This window comes from Schistocerca nitens, chromosome 3, assembly GCF_023898315.1.
Source record: "Schistocerca nitens isolate TAMUIC-IGC-003100 chromosome 3, iqSchNite1.1, whole genome shotgun sequence".
Lineage (NCBI taxonomy): Eukaryota > Metazoa > Arthropoda > Insecta > Orthoptera > Acrididae > Schistocerca > Schistocerca nitens.
In genome coordinates, this window is record NC_064616.1 from 61,661,955 (window position 1) to 61,679,747 (window position 17,793).

The window sequence follows — 17,793 nt, forward strand, 5'->3', positions numbered from 1 at the left end:
GTTTACGTGTTACGTGAATGGGGTGGGGGGCTGGGAGCGGCACATATCGGAGTAATTAGAGAAATTTTGAGTTGGTCCAGCCTGGTGCATTGGGAGGGCGGTAGGAATATGAGTGGGCCGAGGCGCAAGGACATGCAGTGTCAGCTGTGAGGCGGTCGGGCTGTCGACAGATAAGGTGGCAGCTATCTCCGAGGCACAGCCGCGCGCCCTTTGAGACCAGACGTCCTTCTGCCTCATCGGGTAGCATCAATGCGGACACTCCTCACCTATGTCTTTGATGCCTCATCCGTGCTATAAAGCGTCTTTGCTTCTGTCTAATTATGCAATTCAGGTTCGGGAAGGCAGCTTGTGCTGATTCATTGTCGAAGCTGTGGAACAAGTTCCCAAAATTTACAGTCATTATTTAACCAAATAAAATATTCTGATTTGTCTCGCTCTGTCATTTTATCTTCGTTTCTAGGATTCAACATTTATTCCCATTACTGGAGCCTTTCTCGGGTGCCACTGTTCTTCGAAGATTGAGCACTACAGAGATCGACAAACAGTCGTACTCGAGACAGATTTCAGTAGTGAAACTGAGACTTTGAGTCTTGAAGACTGAAAATTTGGGCGATTAAACAATTCAGTTTCGTCCTTTATTGAGGAAGACCCCTTTAGAGGCTAAAAGTTAGTTTACCTTTTAAAATTAACCAACTACATTTTTATAACCTCTGAAGATATCTCCCGTGAAAAGGGACGAAACGTAAGACACAGGAACATGTCATTGACCACGGTTTAATGTCCGTAAAACGATTTTCACTTACGGTATAAATACCGGCCTGAATTGAACGATCATCAGGTTTTATTCGGGAAATAAATTCAATGTCCTGAGTCTGTAACCTCGGTTGGCAGTGGAATTCATTTTGAAAATTTGCTTGATTTTCAGTTTGGATAACTGTCGTGTATGTGAAAAATTCTTAATCGTTTCAACAGTGTATATGACGTTAAACTGTACGTCAACGCCTAGTCTGAGGAAAGAGGCGACATACCAACCTCTACAGGGCGTTGTGGTGCTCAACCCGTCGTCGTGGGATGGATGTTCAAACAGACGGCCCTGTTTCATTAGAGATACTGTATCTTAACGTTCCACACAAACAAGGTCTCTTTGAAAAAAAGGACATTTTAACATTCGACAAATAAAAAACTGGCTTGAGAGAAATTTGTGAGTCTTAGGAAAATCTATTCAAAATCCGAAATGTCGATCACTCGAGTACCAAAGCTCCATCTTCTGTTTTGAACTACCTTCTGGTTTTGGACGGTTTGCTACCTGAGTACATGTTACTTAAGTCGAAAAATTTGGTCATGAAACTGAAGCAAATACCATTATTAGTTGCTCACGCACTCACAGCTACGAAATTCCTCTACCTCAATATTAAAAGGAGGGATAAAATTTAACGTGTTCTCAACACTGCTCGAAATGAAACACCAGCTCGCACGCACAAAGATGGCGATCGTTTAGAAAGAATCATTCCGGCATTGCTCTGAAGTGACGAAGAAACAACAGAAAACCTAATTTATGATCGTCAGACGGGGATGTGGAAGTCTCAAATGCGGAATGCGAGCCTATTGCCTTAACCACTACTACATCACCTCATTTTGTTTGAACTCTAAAGACGGCTCAAACTCATGTTACTATTTCACCGATGTCTTAGGTTTCGCTTTTTATAACATCTCCATCTCAATGAATGCAATGGTAGTGTGTTCGCGAAAAATGTCTGTTCAACTAATCGCTTCTGCACAGGGAAGAGCTATGATAACGCAGTCTGACAACGCAAAGATTCCTTCCTAAATCAGAACGTTAATGCTGTGGTCTTTCGTTTCATCCCTCCAATTATATACCAGTTTAACAGTATAATTAATCCAAATAATTGCAGGGCTTGAAACTTAGATATCACTAAGGTCTGTGAAGGATGAAGGTCGTGGTAATCCTATAATGAAGCTTTGTTCTATTTCTGTATCCTTCAAGGCCCGACGTAGTCCCTTAATGAAGGAAGTTAGCGCTAAGCACCTTCTGTAGCAAAAGCGAGAAGCGAGAATAGAGCAAAGGAAAATATCGAAAAAATCGTGCAAAAGTAAACAAACACGCGAATTCGATGGATAGCTGAAGTGAGTGCGTAAGAGAGAGAGAGAGTGAGAAAATGGAGCGGCGGCGGGGGGGGGGGGGTTGATGGGAGTAAGAGGAGGAGGCAGGAGCAGGGAGCAGGGGTAAAGGTCGAGGAGCGAGAAGCAGACAAATTCTTGCTTGCTGATCCATAACCGCAAACTGTGCAGATTTCAGACCAGTGCTGACAAGTATTAAGCTCGATTATAGATATTTTTCAGTACTTTCCCGTTGTTGCGCCACGACTGCGCCAGTCTGCATGTATATTCCGTAAGCTACTGTAAAGTATATGGCAGAGGGTACCTCATACCAATACTACCCACTCTCTTTTCTAATCCATTCGGAAATGGAGCGAGAAAAACACAACTGTTCGTATCTTATTCTCACGGTACGTACTCGAGGTATGAGATGGAGACATAGCCTGCCTTGAATGTAGATTATTTAATTTAATCCAACAGAGTAATGTGAGAACAGCATCGTCCTTATTTAAGCGATTTCCATTCAAACTTTGAACGGTGGTGTGCTACCCTAGAATAGATATTAGATGGTCATTGAGTCTTGCATCCTGTTTCCTTCAGAGACTACACTTCCCAGGTCTTCCCAACGTTTCACCTTCCTAATTACTGGTTTCGCGTGTTGATTTCAACTGATACGTAGTATTTTTACTAGATATTTAAACACGGTGACAATTTCAAGAACCTTCAAAATCAATTAATACAAAAAATTGTTAAAATGGCTCTAAGCACTATGGGACTTAACATCTGAGGTCATCAGTCCCCTAGACTTGAACTACTTAAACCTAACTAACCTAAGGACATCACACACATCCATGCCCGAAGCAGGATTCGAACCTGTGACCGTAGCAGCCGCGTGGTTCCGGACTGAAGAGCCTAGAACCGCTCGGCCACCGCGGCCGGCTAAATCGATTAATACAGGTTATTTCTTTTATTTATGGTCGTTACATACATTTAAGCCCAGTCCTTCTTCAACATACTAAATTAAAATATTTTCTAAGCCTTTTGCGTTTTCTTACACTTATAGAGCGATCCTATTTTCCTGTAAGCAACAGTCACGGCAATAAACAATTTTGAGAGCTGTTGATCCAATTTGCAAGAAACCTTTATTTAAACTGAGAGTGTTAATGGTCTTACCACAGTTTCCTGGGGCACAACCGTTAGTAAATTTTTGTCTATAATTCAAACTTTTTTCGATCCAACGACACATATGAGAAAATCCTCACAATAATCTTAACCTCATTATCAGTCGACAGTGCGGTACAATGCAGAAATGCTGAACGCCCTTCAGAAATCTACGAACATTGCATCTAGTGGATCTCCTTCGTCTACTGTTTCCGTTAGATACGGATGATCTCATTGTCAACAGAATTTTAGCGAATAACAGATCCTACTTCAATAGAAGACGAGAACATATTTTGTAAGCCAGAAGAGTAAACAATAAACCATTTCCCACAGACGAAGCTCTCACGTTGAAGTAGGATATGCGCCGAGTTGAGGAGTTGAGACAGATAAAAATTGTGGTGTAACGGAACAGCACGAATGTATTACTGGAACATGGATTTCTAGGTTGTTCGGGCAGACCCTGGTATAGAGTTCTCCAAACACACACACACACACACACACACACACACACACACACACACACACCATCTTAAACGCTGTTTACTGCGCAATGAGAAAGGAACGGAGAGTGAAGTGTTATCGCAATTGCTGGCTGGTAATATCTTTATACGTTATAGCATGCTACAGTCGTCAGGTGCTGACGTAAATATCACGCTTAGTGGTAACAGTTACGACATTCCTTGTTAAGAATTGTCTGACGTAAAAGGAAGGCCTATGGAGCTCGCACTATAATTAAGAGACCTTGGGCACCACGAGGAAGACCAGCCCGTGTATCCGGAAACGTCCTTTCCGGTATTAATTTTAAGATATGACTGAGGAGACTTGGTTAAATTCAGAAATCTCAAGCCTCTACCCCGCGAGAATTTCGACCTGCTTTATTAAATGATGAATCACCATATTTGAATAAGCTCAGAAGTCTCAAGACCTTAATACGTCTAAAAGTAATTTAAATGGACCTATTTAGTCTTCAGCAACGTAAGCTGGAGACCAGATTTCTCGTTAGCTTGCGTATTAGTAAACACTAAACCAAGTAGCGTAGGAGTGTACAAAAGTGTCTATAACAGGCAATATAAATGGCTATTCTGTAGTTTGCTACATTGACTACGAAGGTTAATTACCGTTATTTTTGAGATGTTTCGATGAATGAATAGGCTTTGAGGCGCATTCGCTTAAAATGTAATTATGATTTTCCAAAGTGACAAAAGTAAAGAGAAATCTGTTGCCAAGTGTATTTATTGTGCACACTGACGTGCGAACCAAGTGAAACAGAGTGTGAATTTCGTTCGTGTGCTCTGTGTTCTAGAGCACAATTCAAAACAATTTTGAGAAATTTTAAGGTAGATCTGTTTATTTTTAAATTTATTAAGTATGCGTAGCAAGGTGAGTGCATTGTTCACTTTCTCGAACTCTCCCGTAGTAATGTTAGTAGTGTTCGTAGTACGTTAACAGAGATCCCAAATGCTTACAGTTGCAATTCAAGTGCTTAAAAGCAGTGACATGTCACAATAAAACGGCAACAAATTCTACATTTTAGTTCCCAGCATGAAACAGCTGAGTGTGTTTCCTGGACCGATCAGCATAGAACTCCTCGAACGGCATATCTTTGCTTCACATCGGTAAAATCGACAGCTCTGCCGTAACATACACCTGTTGATTATCCATCATTAGGAAATTCACAGAAAAAAACCAGGTGTAGCTGTCCTCGATAGCTTTTATGATTTGTACAAAACACACTTCCTCATATTCCGGATCAATTCAACACAAGTGAGGGACAACCCAAATTAATAAAACTCAGCAATCAGTGATATTCGTTTGGAAAAGTACCCTGTGGAGATTTTGTCATTCCGTCATACTTCACAGCCCTCTCACGTGTTTCAATAGAAAAATTCTTCAAGAACAGTAGCGAAGTATTTGCATAATATAAATGTGTAAGATGTGGGTCTAGAACAGGCTCTGTTGAGATAAAATTTGAACAGTCAGCCAGAGACAATAGTGCGATATCACAGAACATCCTCAAATGATTTGGTGACGTTCCTTTCGTACTATACGTTTTCTGTCATCATCTCTCGCAGTGCAGGACCACGGGAGATTCACTACACATAATAAAACGTTACGTAACTTCTGATCACTTCATCCTTGAAACACAATAACGCACCAAGGGCCAATCGATTACTACAGACATTTTTATGTAGATCTCTTTATTTTAAAACCTTTCAAGTGTGCGTAGCGAATTCAATGAACAAAGAAAAGTTGGCTATAACCGTTATTGGGAAGATAAACTTAGTTTCACTAGAAAACTTACAGTGAAAATATGGCAGACATTCTGAAAGGCATACATTGAGAGCGCACCTTGTGTGCTCTTCAGCGCAATGCAAGTTTCATACGATTGTGCAAAAGCCATTCATTAATGGATGTGGTTTGATATTGGTATTTAAAAAGAAATACCTGACTGCCACAAAAATTCCAGAAGACTAGTTGAAAATTTTCTTCTATATAGTTATGGGCACAAAAACAGATGTAACTTGTATATTCAACATAAAAATACACTTTTGTGAAATACGACTACCGTCTGAAGGCGAAAGAAGTCTCGTCATTTTCAAAGTTACACTAGACGTCAATGACTATTAGTCAAGTCAGTGACACGTACTGAGTCGATTACTTCCTCTTGCCACAGTAAAAATGCATTTTGTTAGTACTGGTGAATAACTTAGCAACCGTGTTCATCGACAGCCCATACGAAAATTGGACACCGATGTAGCGGAGAAGTTCTATAATTCCCGTGTGGAGTAAGAAGGAGACAGAGATGTGAAACAGGGGCAGATTACTGAGTAATGCAATCGCTGTGCACCCTCAGTCGACTTGGTGTGAGGCGGAGTCCTATCGCGCTCCGGCTCGCTGTCTTTCTGGGAAACCACGCATTACCGCTGACAGAACGCCTACAGCTCTAATCTCACCAACTTAGCACCGCAAACGGAATCGCTAAGCCTGCAACGTGAATATTCAGCGCCTGCCGTTGTTTTATTACGCGATATTTCACAAGGCCGTAGCTCGTTTTTATTTTTTTTTATACGAGTCGTAATTGTTTGCTTAGTATGGATCGTCTTGTTGAGAGTGAGGTCATTAGAGGCGGAGCGGAATATGTAAACCACACAAAAGAACATTCGAGGGAAGGATATTTGACAGTTTTTATAGTCTCCCCCTTAAAATATGAAGCACTAGGTGAAAAATTGTGCCCCACGACCCTTTTGCACGTCACAACGAGCGTAGACAGTATCACGAATAACGCACATATTGTTAGGATTAACTGGGTTAGGACTGCATAGCACGCATTTATTGACTAATATTCTCACAAGTAGAAGTCCGCTGTTGCGACAAGATGTGTGAAGATGAAATACAGAATTCCTGACGGTGGACGATATAAATCGCAAAAAACTGCATAGATGAAGATAATCACTTCATGTAGTTGCCATAATGAAAAACGCCCGAGTTCGTGTTGGGCGCACCGACTGCTTACAGATTCCCTCCCCACGAATTATGATTGCTTGTGTATCGCTGAATGGTTTAAAGTGGAAGCTAGAGATGTTCTCTCGAGAGCGACAGGCTAATTATGGCCAGTTACCTGGATCGACATTGACGAAACGGTTGAGTCTCAAAAGGGGTGGAGAACATAGACAACAAATATGACAACGCAACCCGCAACGTGAGTGCATTGTTCAGTTTCTCGAACTCTTCCGAAGTAACGTTAGCAGTGTTCGTAACGCGTTAACAGTGCTCCTATATGCTTACAGCCGCAACTCGAGTGTTCAGAAGCAGTGACATGTTACAATACACTGGCGAAAAATTGTACGTTTTAGCTCCCTGCGTGAAACAGCCGGGTATGTTTCCTAGGCCGGTCAGCACAGAGATCCTCGAACAGCAGATCTCTGCTTCACATCGGTAATACAGACAGCCCTGTCGTATAATAACCCTGTTGATTATCCATAATTAGGAAATTTGCAGAAATAACCAGACACAGCGATCTTCAAAAGACTATTAATCTTTTACGGTTTGAATAAAACGCGCTTCCTCACATTCAGGGTCAATTCAAAACGAGTGAGGCAAAACTCAAATGAAGAAAACCGAACAATTAGTGATAATCGTTTACACAACTTCCCTATGGAGATTTTGATATTCCGTTATATTTCACAGCCCTCTCACATGTTACACTCGAAAACTTTCTGAAATATAGAAGTGAAGTATTTGCGTGCTTTAAATGTGTAAAATTTGTATCTAGAACAGGTCTGGAAGAGAAAAACTTCAAAAGTTTGCCAAGGTAGTACTGCAGTATTACAAAAAGTAGCAAACTGATACGGTAACGTTTCCTTCGGATTGTACATTGACTGACGCCTCCTGTCAACAAACAAGTCGTGCAGTGCAGGACCACTAGAGATTCACTAAAGGTAACATAACATTATATAACTTCCGATCACTTCTTCCTCGGAACACAACAAAACACCTACGGCCAATCGATTACTACCATCAGTGACAGCTGCTGTGGTATGACAAAGGAGAAGACCGTCTCAAGGGCAATACACGAACGTTTTCCGCGCACGCAACAAAGGCAGAGAGCAGCCACTCGGCGAGACGAGCGACCGCGATCGTGTTCCACCGCAGCGAAATAAGAGAAAACGCGGTGCAGGAAGTGGAAACTAACCTGTGATCAGTTCTTCCTCCGAGCGCAATAAAGCACCAAAGACCAATTACCGAGAGCTGTTGCTCTCATATAAAACCGAGCACCGAGGAAGAAACGAAAGGAGTGAAAAATTAAGTACGGAGCGTAGCACAAAATTTCGCGTAAGCCGGCGCTACGTACGCCGCTGACGTAGTCACTTCTTGCCCCCGTCACCGCTTCCCCTGAGCCCGGCGCTGGGGAAGTGCTGTCGCGAAGCGGCAAATGCTTACCTGCGGCCGCGGCAGATGCAAGACGCTGCTAGCACGTGCGCTGTTGGCCGCACACTGAGGCTCGGTCCTCGCCGCGCCGCGCCGCCTCCAGCCGCCGCCTCGGCGCGCCTCGCCGCCCCATTGGCCGACGCTGCGTCCACACTCCCATAACTCTTCCTCCTCTGCCCACACGCTCTCCATGTCCCACCTGTACACAGCTAATAAAAAAGTATGGCGCTTCTCGAAGAAGTAACCGTGACGGTTTCTTACGAGGAACCCCTTAAGTGCGAGGTAGTGTTGTGTTAAAAATGATGACAGGAAAAATATTAGCTTCTAATGACTCACAACGTGCATCAGGAGGGTGAAAGAAACTACGTGTCCGGTAGGTGCAGAGATCGATCATCTACGGGATGTACAGGGTACAATTACTGAAATATACGAAATAAAATCGTCATAACTTCTGAACGATTTGCCTTAGGACGTTCAAACTGCCCGGTTGGCCGCGGGGCATGGTGGGAAATACTACAATTTGGTTTAGTAACGAAGCCCACTTTTATTTAGATGGGTTCATCAATAAGCAAAATTGGCGTATTTAGGGGACTGAGAATCCGCATTTCGCGATCGAGAAGTCTCTTCACCCTCGACGAATGACTCTCTGGTGTGCAATGACCAGTCACGGAATAATCGGTGCGATATTCCTTGATGGCACGGTGACTACCGAACGGTACGAGAAGGTTTTCGGAGATGATTTCACCCCAGTTACCCAAAGTGACACTGATTTCGACAAGATGTGGTTCATGCAAGACGGAGCTCGACCCCCATCGAAGCAATAGAGTGTTTGATGTCCTGGAGGAGCGCTTTGGGGACCGCATTCTGGCTCTGGGGCATCCAGAGGTCACTGGCATAGGCCTCGATTGGGCGCCATTCTCCGGATCTGAACACGTGCGACTCCTTTTTGTGGGGCTATATTAGCGATAAGACCATTACTGAGTTACAAACAGCCTTTCAGGAGGTCATCGACAGCATCGAGTCCTCCCTCGGGCATGGGTGTGTGTGTTTGTCCTTAGGATAATTTAGGTTAAATAGTGTGTAAGCTTAGGAACTGATGATCTTAGCAGTTAAGTCCCATAAGATTTCACACACATTTGAACATTTTTTTGACAGCATCGATGTTCCGACACTTCAGCGGGTCATGCAGAATTTCGCCATTCGTCTGCGCCACATCATCGCCAAGAATGGCAGGCATATCGAATATGCCATAACCTAAATCCCAATACTTGCAGTGACGTTTACATGTTGAATAAAGTTTGTCCACGCCGTAGTTTGTAACTAATTTACGTTTCTTTTTCATGTAGTTCAATAATTCTCACCCTGTATGTATTGCACTTTGCGAAATGGACGTCACGGACATTCAAGAAAAGTTCGAAACAAACCATTAACTTGCACCCCGAACACCAAATGAAAAATGGTGCGCCACAGTGATCACAAACGTTCGCACCATCAAGACCGAAGGCGAACTCCTTTGGAGTGACAAACTGTGCAGGACGTTCAGCTAGGTATCCAGTTTTAAAGAATGCATGTCGAATCATATTGTTGTAACGGAGTGATGAGAACTGATAGAATGTGATGGCATGCATCCGAATGCGAAACCGTGTGTCCCGGAACTTATCGTGAAACTGGCTATCTTTCAAGGCATAGCTACAGATAATGCAATAATATGTTTCATAGCCGGGAAAAAAAAATTATTCAAAGGCCGAATTTGTCCAGTGGTTCTAGGTGGTACGAACTGCAATGTCACACACTTTTCAGGAGGTATAATTTGCTCTAAAGGAGTACGATTTTTATACGCAGACCACGAATCAGGCAAAAGCAAGTTATTTTGACCAACTCTTGGCCAAAAGTAGTGCTCTTACCACAGTTGTAGTTCCTTACTCCCATTTTCCCATTCTTGCTTGCTGTGACGTAAACACTCCCTACAGCTTTTGCAAGATCGCGCTCACGAGAAAAAATCGTAAGGAGCAGACCACCTTCAACTTTTCGCAGAACAATAAATAACTATCCTGCCAACTTACCACCCAGATTAATGGTCGGAATAATTGTGTACTATTACATTAAGGCATTGCTGTTAGTTGATCTTGATACAACTCTCTTGGTACTTCTAATATCCAGGTTTCTTTTCATATACATTTTCTTTTGAAATCCCAATTGGTCGGAGTTGAAAACAAATTCATTACTAAACGACGGGACCTCAATTACAAATTTTCGGGCCGATTCCACAGCTTACTGTGCATCGTCAAGTTGACGCTTGGTCCGAAATTTCGGTCTGACGTCTCTTCCAATTTTATTGCACTGTTTCAAGTTATACAACCATCCACTACTTCCCTTGAAATCACTATAATATAAGTCGTGCGCAATTTGGCGTGCATAACGTAGTAGGTTACTATTGTGCATGTCCTGTAAATTGTATCGAGCATCCTTCAAACGTGCAAACACCAGTTTTTGTAATAAGTGCGTTGCTCTCCTATGAATGCCCGTAGTTCAAAAAAATGGTTCAAATGGCTCTGAGCACTATGGGACTAAACTGCTGTGGTCATCAGTCCCCTAGAACTTAGAACTACTTAAACCTAACTAACCTAAGGACATCACACACATCCATGCCCGAGGCAGGATTCGAACCTGCGACCGCAGCAGTCGCACGGTACCGGACTGCGCGCCTAGAACCGCGAGACCACCGCGGCCGGCCCCGTAGTTTTTCCTATGCACTACATGCTCATATTGCTGCGGACTTATTCGAAATCGTTCGTAACCGATTTCTTTTCTTTTTTTTTTTTTTTTTTACTACGCAGTGGGTGATCTTCCATGTAAGTAATTGTGTTAATACACGCCCCTTGGACAACAATTGTCCTTTTGTACTTTTCACCGGAGACGAGATTTATGGCTCCCTGTTCGACAAGGATGATGAACTACGTGGCTCGACACCTGTTTCGTTATTAGTTTCATTTGCTAGCAAATATCGTCATCATTATAGTGCTCTTGTACATTGTCCGCACAGTCGAACGTATACGACACCACACAATCCACTGGCCCATCTTGCAGAAACGCTAATGTTTCATCTGGGACTTCTTTCGCACTCTTCTAAATTTCTTGGGTTCTTTTCTGACGAAATGTCAACTTTGGCAAATGTTATTGTAGCTATGACGCAATGTTTACTTTGTTTATCGCTGTCAGTAGTGGGACAACCTTCGTGCAGCCCCAAAGTACCGTTATCCAAGATGGCGGCCCGGAAGTCAGCTGATGACGTCATCCAAGATGGCGGCCATGATGTCAGTTGATGACATAATCCAAGATGGTGGCCGTGACGTCAGCTGATGACGTCATCCAAGATGGCGGCCATGACATCAGCTGATGACACAAGTATCGTTATCAAAGATGGCGACTGTTGGCAGGAAGTTTGAATTTTGGGGGGAAGATAGGTCAATTGGGCTACCTCCACCAACCTAACCCCCTTCCCTCCTCCAGAAAATGGCGGGAAGTTCAAATTCCATTACAATGCAACACGGCTACCTCCATAAAACTAAGAAAATGGTGGGAAGGAAAGGGCTACCTCCACTAACCTAAGTCATCCGACCGCCACCTCTTCCTAGGAACTGGAGGGGAAAAGGACTCAGGCTGTGCTGCACATAAGTCTTTATTTTGCATGCAGTCTTTATTTAAACAAGTAAAGTCAGTACTACCATCAAGTGTGTTCATCATGGGGTCCGGAGTCCAACTGACCTAGTACACAGTATCGCCACCAGAGGGTGTTGTCATCCCTCCTGTGACATAATCCAAGATGGTGGTCAGGGGTGGGGGATAATGGTGGGTCACGCCGCTGCCGACGGCATGTGAAAGTCACGTCTACAGTTAAAGTTATTCGAGTGGTATACTGATGTCACATGTCTATCTCAATAAGCGCCAAGTCATCCTCTGGGCCGCGCACACGTGTGTTTACCATTGCTGATGCGATACCATTGGATACTGACGTCACAGATCGCGCTATATAAATCTGATTGCCTGCTTCTTCTTGATCCTAACGGGACATGTGAGACGCGTCTAGCCCGTGAGTGTGTCTGACACATCGCCGCAAAAAACGCGCGCATAGCTACATACCATCGCAAGCGCATCTAACAAGGTTCTCAATGTTATACCGATGTCACATGGCTATGTAAAATAAGAACCAAATCGACCTCTCAGAAATTGTATAGTGTCCCAGAAATATTTAACGTTCGTTTTTATAGGAACTTTCTTGATGTCTCAGCTTGTCTGCATAGAAATTCTTGCCCTAACAGAAGCTGTTCACGAAAATAGCGCAGAATTTCATCTTTTCCGCTGTACACCACTCCTACGTACTAAAACTCTCCGTTTTATCATCTCAAGACTTTCTAAATCATTTGATTCAGCGTTTACAAAGGTAAGCTAAGTGTAAGAAACACTAGTCTTAATACCAGCGGCCTAGAATTACCCGCATATAACATTCACCTTCGAAAATCACTAAGCTTGCAGACTTCGAGCGAGATGGAATAAAAATACCTCCCTTCCTTGATCAAGAATACATCTAACTGCATTCTTCTCAGCTGAGATAGTAATACACATAATGACTCCACATACAGAGGCGAATTCAAATATCATCCAGCGTGTATTCCAAATAGCATCTTTACTCATAATATGAATCCTTTCACTGTGAATCCATAAATTATCAGAGACTCAGGTCTCCTCGAGGTACTGGAAGCATCTGGCTAGTTCAGCTTTCAGGGAAGATACAGGACGACTTAGACAAAATTTCTAGTTGGTGTGACGAATGGCAGTTAGCTCTAAATGTGGAAAAATGTAAGTTAATGAGGATAAGCAGGAAGAACAAATTTGTAATGTTCGGATACAGTATTACTAGTGTCCTGCTTGACATAGACAAGCTATTTAAATATCTAGGCGTAACGTTGCAAAGCGATATGAAATGGAATGAGCATTTGAGAACTGTGATTGAGAAGACGAATGGTCGACTTCGGTTTATGGGGAGAATTTTGGGAAAGAGTGGTTCACCTGTAAAGGAGACCACATATAGAACCCTGGTGCGACATAAGGAAGACATCGAAGCAATTCACAGCCGGCCTGCTTGATCTGTTACCGGTTGGTTCGAAAAACACGTAAGTGTTACGGAGGTGCTCCGGGAATTAAAATGGGAATTCGTGGAGGGAAGGCGACCTTCTTTTCGAGAGCCACTACTGAAAAATTTATAGAAGCGGCATTTGAAGCTGACTGCCACACGATTCTAATGCCGCCAACATAAACTGCGCGTAAGGATGTGATGAGAAGTTAGGGCCCATATGGAGGCTTATAGATAGTCGTTTTTCCCTCGCTCCATTTGCGAGTGGAACAGAAAAGGAAATGACTGGTTGTGGTACAGGGTAAACTTCGCCACGCACCGTATGGTGGCTTGCCGAGTATCGATGTGATTGTAGAAATTCAAATGACTGCTCTTTAATCCTTAGTTGGCCCTAGTATTTTCAGTGTCACGCGTCACATATTTTACCTCTGATAAGGATCCCGGGTTCGATACCCAGCCGGGTTGGTGGTTTTCTCTGCTCGGGGACTTGGTGTCTGTGTTGTCCTCGTCATTTCATCATCATCATCATCATCATCATCATCATCATCATCATCATTCATGACATTGGCTGGATTGAACTTTGTAAAAATTGGACTGTGTACAAATTGGGACTCGGTACAGGCGCTGGTGACCGCGCAGTTGAGCGTCCCACAAACATCTGATAAAGATGACTTGATGTGAGAACTGAAAAGTTGCATCATGTTTAGGAGAAAATGTTAAACTGTGGATCTCCAGAAAATTGATTGGGTAAGAGGCTGGAGGCATACCATCTCCAGTAAGACTGTACCTCTGAAGCACGGGGGGTTTCAAACCAACTGTTGAGTTGTGGGCACGTATTCGTATTGCCTGATGTAACATGCGTAGTTTGGTGATGAAGGAAACTAGGAAACACTGCCTGGAGAGCGGAATGTGGGTAATTCAATTTTGTCGCTGACTGAAGGAAAAGTTTCCTGATGTTCGGGAAGTATGCTTTCATATCACATAGAACTTTTATCTGCCTTACATTTCAGTACAGTCGGTATTTTTCATTCGCTAGTTAATGTACTTTATTTTCTGTGTCCACGATTTCAGCCGGCCGGGGTGGCCGAGCGGTTCTAGGCGCTACAGTCTGGAACCGCGCGACAAACTTGCCTCGGGCATTGATGTGTGTGATGTCCTTAGGTTAGTTGGGTTTAAGTAGTTCTAAGGTGTAGGGGACTGATGACCTCAGAAGTTAAGTCCCATAGTGCTCAGATCCATTTGAACCATTTTGTAAGATGTACACACATCAAAAACAGTTCTGCATCAACCAGTTCCCAGAACTCCTGAAGATTGACGTTGACTCTGGATATTGTATCACAGACACAGTCCTTTTGACTGTTCAGAGATGTCACTACACCCATCCAAAGATGCAAACAACCATGCATGAGGAGCGCCTATTAGACGGGTGGGGGGGTGGGGGGGGGATGGGGGGAGGGTCCGACAGCCGATCGATTCCAGTCATTCCACCAGGAAGGAGGTACACGGCTCTCGTTCTCTGTTGTTCAAACATGCCTAGACGGTCAATTCCGCGGCTCGATCGCGTCCACATTGTTGCTTTGTCCTAGGAAGGGTTCCTAACAAGGGAAGTGTCCGGGCGCCTCGGAGTTGTTCGGACATGGAGGAGATAAAGAGAGGCACGAACTGTCGATGAGATGCCTCGCTCAGGCCACCCAAGGGCTACTACTGCAATGGATGATCGCTACCTACGGATTATGTCTCGGCGGAACCCTGACAGCAACACTACCAAGTTGAATAATGCTTTTCGTGCAGCCGCAGGACATCGTGTAACAACTCAAACTGTGCGCAATAGGCTGAATGATGCGCAACTTCACTCCCGACGTCTATGGCGAGGTCCATCTTTGCAACCATGACACCACGCTACTCGGTACAGATGGGTCCAACAACATGCCAAATGGACCGCTCAGGATTGGCATCACGTTCTCTTCAGCAATGAGTGTCGCATATGCCTTCAACTAGACGATCGTCAGAAACTTGTTTGGAGACAAACCGGCCAGGCTAAACAGCCTTAGACACACTGTCCAGAAAGAGCAGCAAGGTGGAGGTTCCCTGCTGTTTTGGTGTGGCATTATGTGGGGCCGACGTACGTCGGTGGTAGTCATGGAAGGCTCTGTAACGGCTGTACGATACGTGAATGCCATCCTCCGACCGAAAGTACAACCATATCAGCTGCATACTGGCGAGGCATTTGTCTTCATGGACGATAATTCGCGATCGCATGGTGCACATCTTGTCAATGACTTCCTTGGGGGTAACGACATCGCTCGACTAGAGTGGCCAGCATGTTCTCCAAAAATGAACCCTATCGAACATGCCTGGGATAGATTGAAAAGGGCCATTTATGGACGACGTGATCCACCAACCACTCTGAGGGATCTACGACGAATCGCCGGTGAGGAGTGGGACAATCTTGACCAACAGTGCCTTGATGAAGATAGTATGCCATGACGAATACAGGCAAGCACCAGTGCAAGAGGACGTGCTTCTGGGTATTAGAGGTACTGGTGCGTACAGCAGTCTGGACCACCACCTCTGAAGGTCTCGCTGTATGTTCAGAAAGGTTTAGGTGTTCGTTTTTCCCGCGCGCTGTTCGGGAGTGGAATGGTAGAGAGATAGTATGATTGTGGGTCGCTGAACCCTCTGCCAAGCACTCAAATGTGAATTGCAGAGTAATCATGTAGATGTAGATGTAGATGGTGGTACAACATGCAGTGTGTGGTTCTCATGAGCAATAAAAAGGGCGGAAATGATGTTTATGTTGATCTCTGTTCAAATTTTCTGTACATATTCCGGAACTCTTGGAACCCAGGTGATGCAACACTTTTTTTGATGTGTGTATATGCCTGATCTCCAATTTTCTCTGATTTTCACTCACGCTAGCGTTATAAATATGCACTACTCTGACTTTCTGGACACATTACAGCCCCAAGCATGATGCGTCTGCCTGCGTAACTGACACTACTGTGCATTTAAAATTAGTTGCGAGTATTGACAGTCCGGTACAGAACAAGAGGAAGGAAGCATAGTAGCCAGCGTGCGCTGAATGCGTCTGCAAGTGACTACAATGCAAGGACTGCTCGGCGTGGTACCTGTCAAGCTCGCTTGACTGTATGAACAGCAAGCCGGGCAAGCTCGCCGATCTGCAGTCTTTGTCAAACGATTTTAAAGAAACTATTTAGTAATGAACTCTGACTGTCGCACATCTTATAGCTTAATTCGTCAGTTTCTTGATGAACTGATTATCATCTCGTTAATGCTCATTGTTATTGTGATATTTCGATATTAGGTAAACTACTGCAAGAAATTCTTAAACGTTTGCAATGAAAAATGGGAGTCTCTATGAATCTGCGTTTCGTGGACGTTAGGTCCTATGTTTCCGCATATAGATAACATATTGTATTATTCTATAAACTTGGAAGAATATCGTTTTCTGTCTCCACTGACGAGAAAATGGAATGTATGTAAAGCAAGCCATCACAAAAGCATATGGCAGTGAAAAAGCCAGAATGAAATATTCATCAATCCCTCACGAATGGTCTAAGATATCGAAACAAGATTTTGGCAAATGATAGCATGAAAAGAGGAGAGTACTTTGCCGTACCATTAATATGCAAAACTTCCATACCTTCTGCAATATTCAAGCAAATGCAGTTGTTTATAGTGAAATAATGTAATTTTTAAGTGTCATCGATAGCTGGTGAAATGAGAATTGCTGTGAAGTTTGCAACAATATAAGTAAAGAGGATACACATTTATTTTTATACTGAAAATGTACTTTTTCATAATTATTGGCTTGTTTTGGCCTCAATTGCTAGTTTACTAATACACTGTTTGAGGATTCTGTCACAATGTCAACTGCATTAGTATATGGATGACATGAATATTTGTAATCTCTGCTGTGTTTTGACAAAAGAAGCAGGCTTTAACACGGCAACAAGAGAAGTTACGACTTGCTCTAAACTCGTCACAGTCCTTCATGAATCCATGTCTCCTCAACTGCCTTCTTGGTAGGACTCACAACTCGACACCAGTGCTGTGGTGTAACATTTGCAGTGGCTTCTCTCGTCAGAATTTCAACTTCATTTCTTGTTGTTTTTTGCAACATTACTTTTCACCTAGGCCCATATATTCTCAGCCAGATTTAAATGAGCATGATATGGAGGAAACCTGATTAAACTATGGTTCAAATGGTTCAAATAGCTCTGAGCACTGTGGGACTTAACATCTATGGTCATCAGTCCCCTAGAACGTAGAACTACTTAAAGCTAACTAACCTAAGGACAGCACACAACACCCAGTCATCACGAGGCAGAGAAAATCCCTGACCCCGCCGGGATTAAACTATGCCCTTTAACGTCAGCCAGTTCGTCGACTGGTACTTTGGGGTTTTTAGCTTGTACGACACTACATATTCC

General features: G+C 43.5%; 1 protein-coding gene across 4 annotated transcripts in view; it reads right to left on the bottom strand.

The window, feature by feature from the left end:
- The window catches only part of LOC126248024 (ecdysone 20-monooxygenase), a 200,917-nt gene extending 192,655 nt beyond the window's left edge, over positions 1-8,262 (bottom strand). For 3 of the 4 annotated variants that reach the window (XM_049948620.1, XM_049948619.1, XM_049948617.1), the window contains exon 1: positions 8,221-8,262. The gene's annotated coding sequence lies outside the window, so the exon portion shown is untranslated. Of the gene's footprint in view, positions 1-8,131 lie in introns of all 4 variants that reach the window. The other variant, XM_049948618.1, reaches the window with a different exon arrangement.
- Between the last annotated feature and the right edge of the window lie 9,531 nt (positions 8,263-17,793).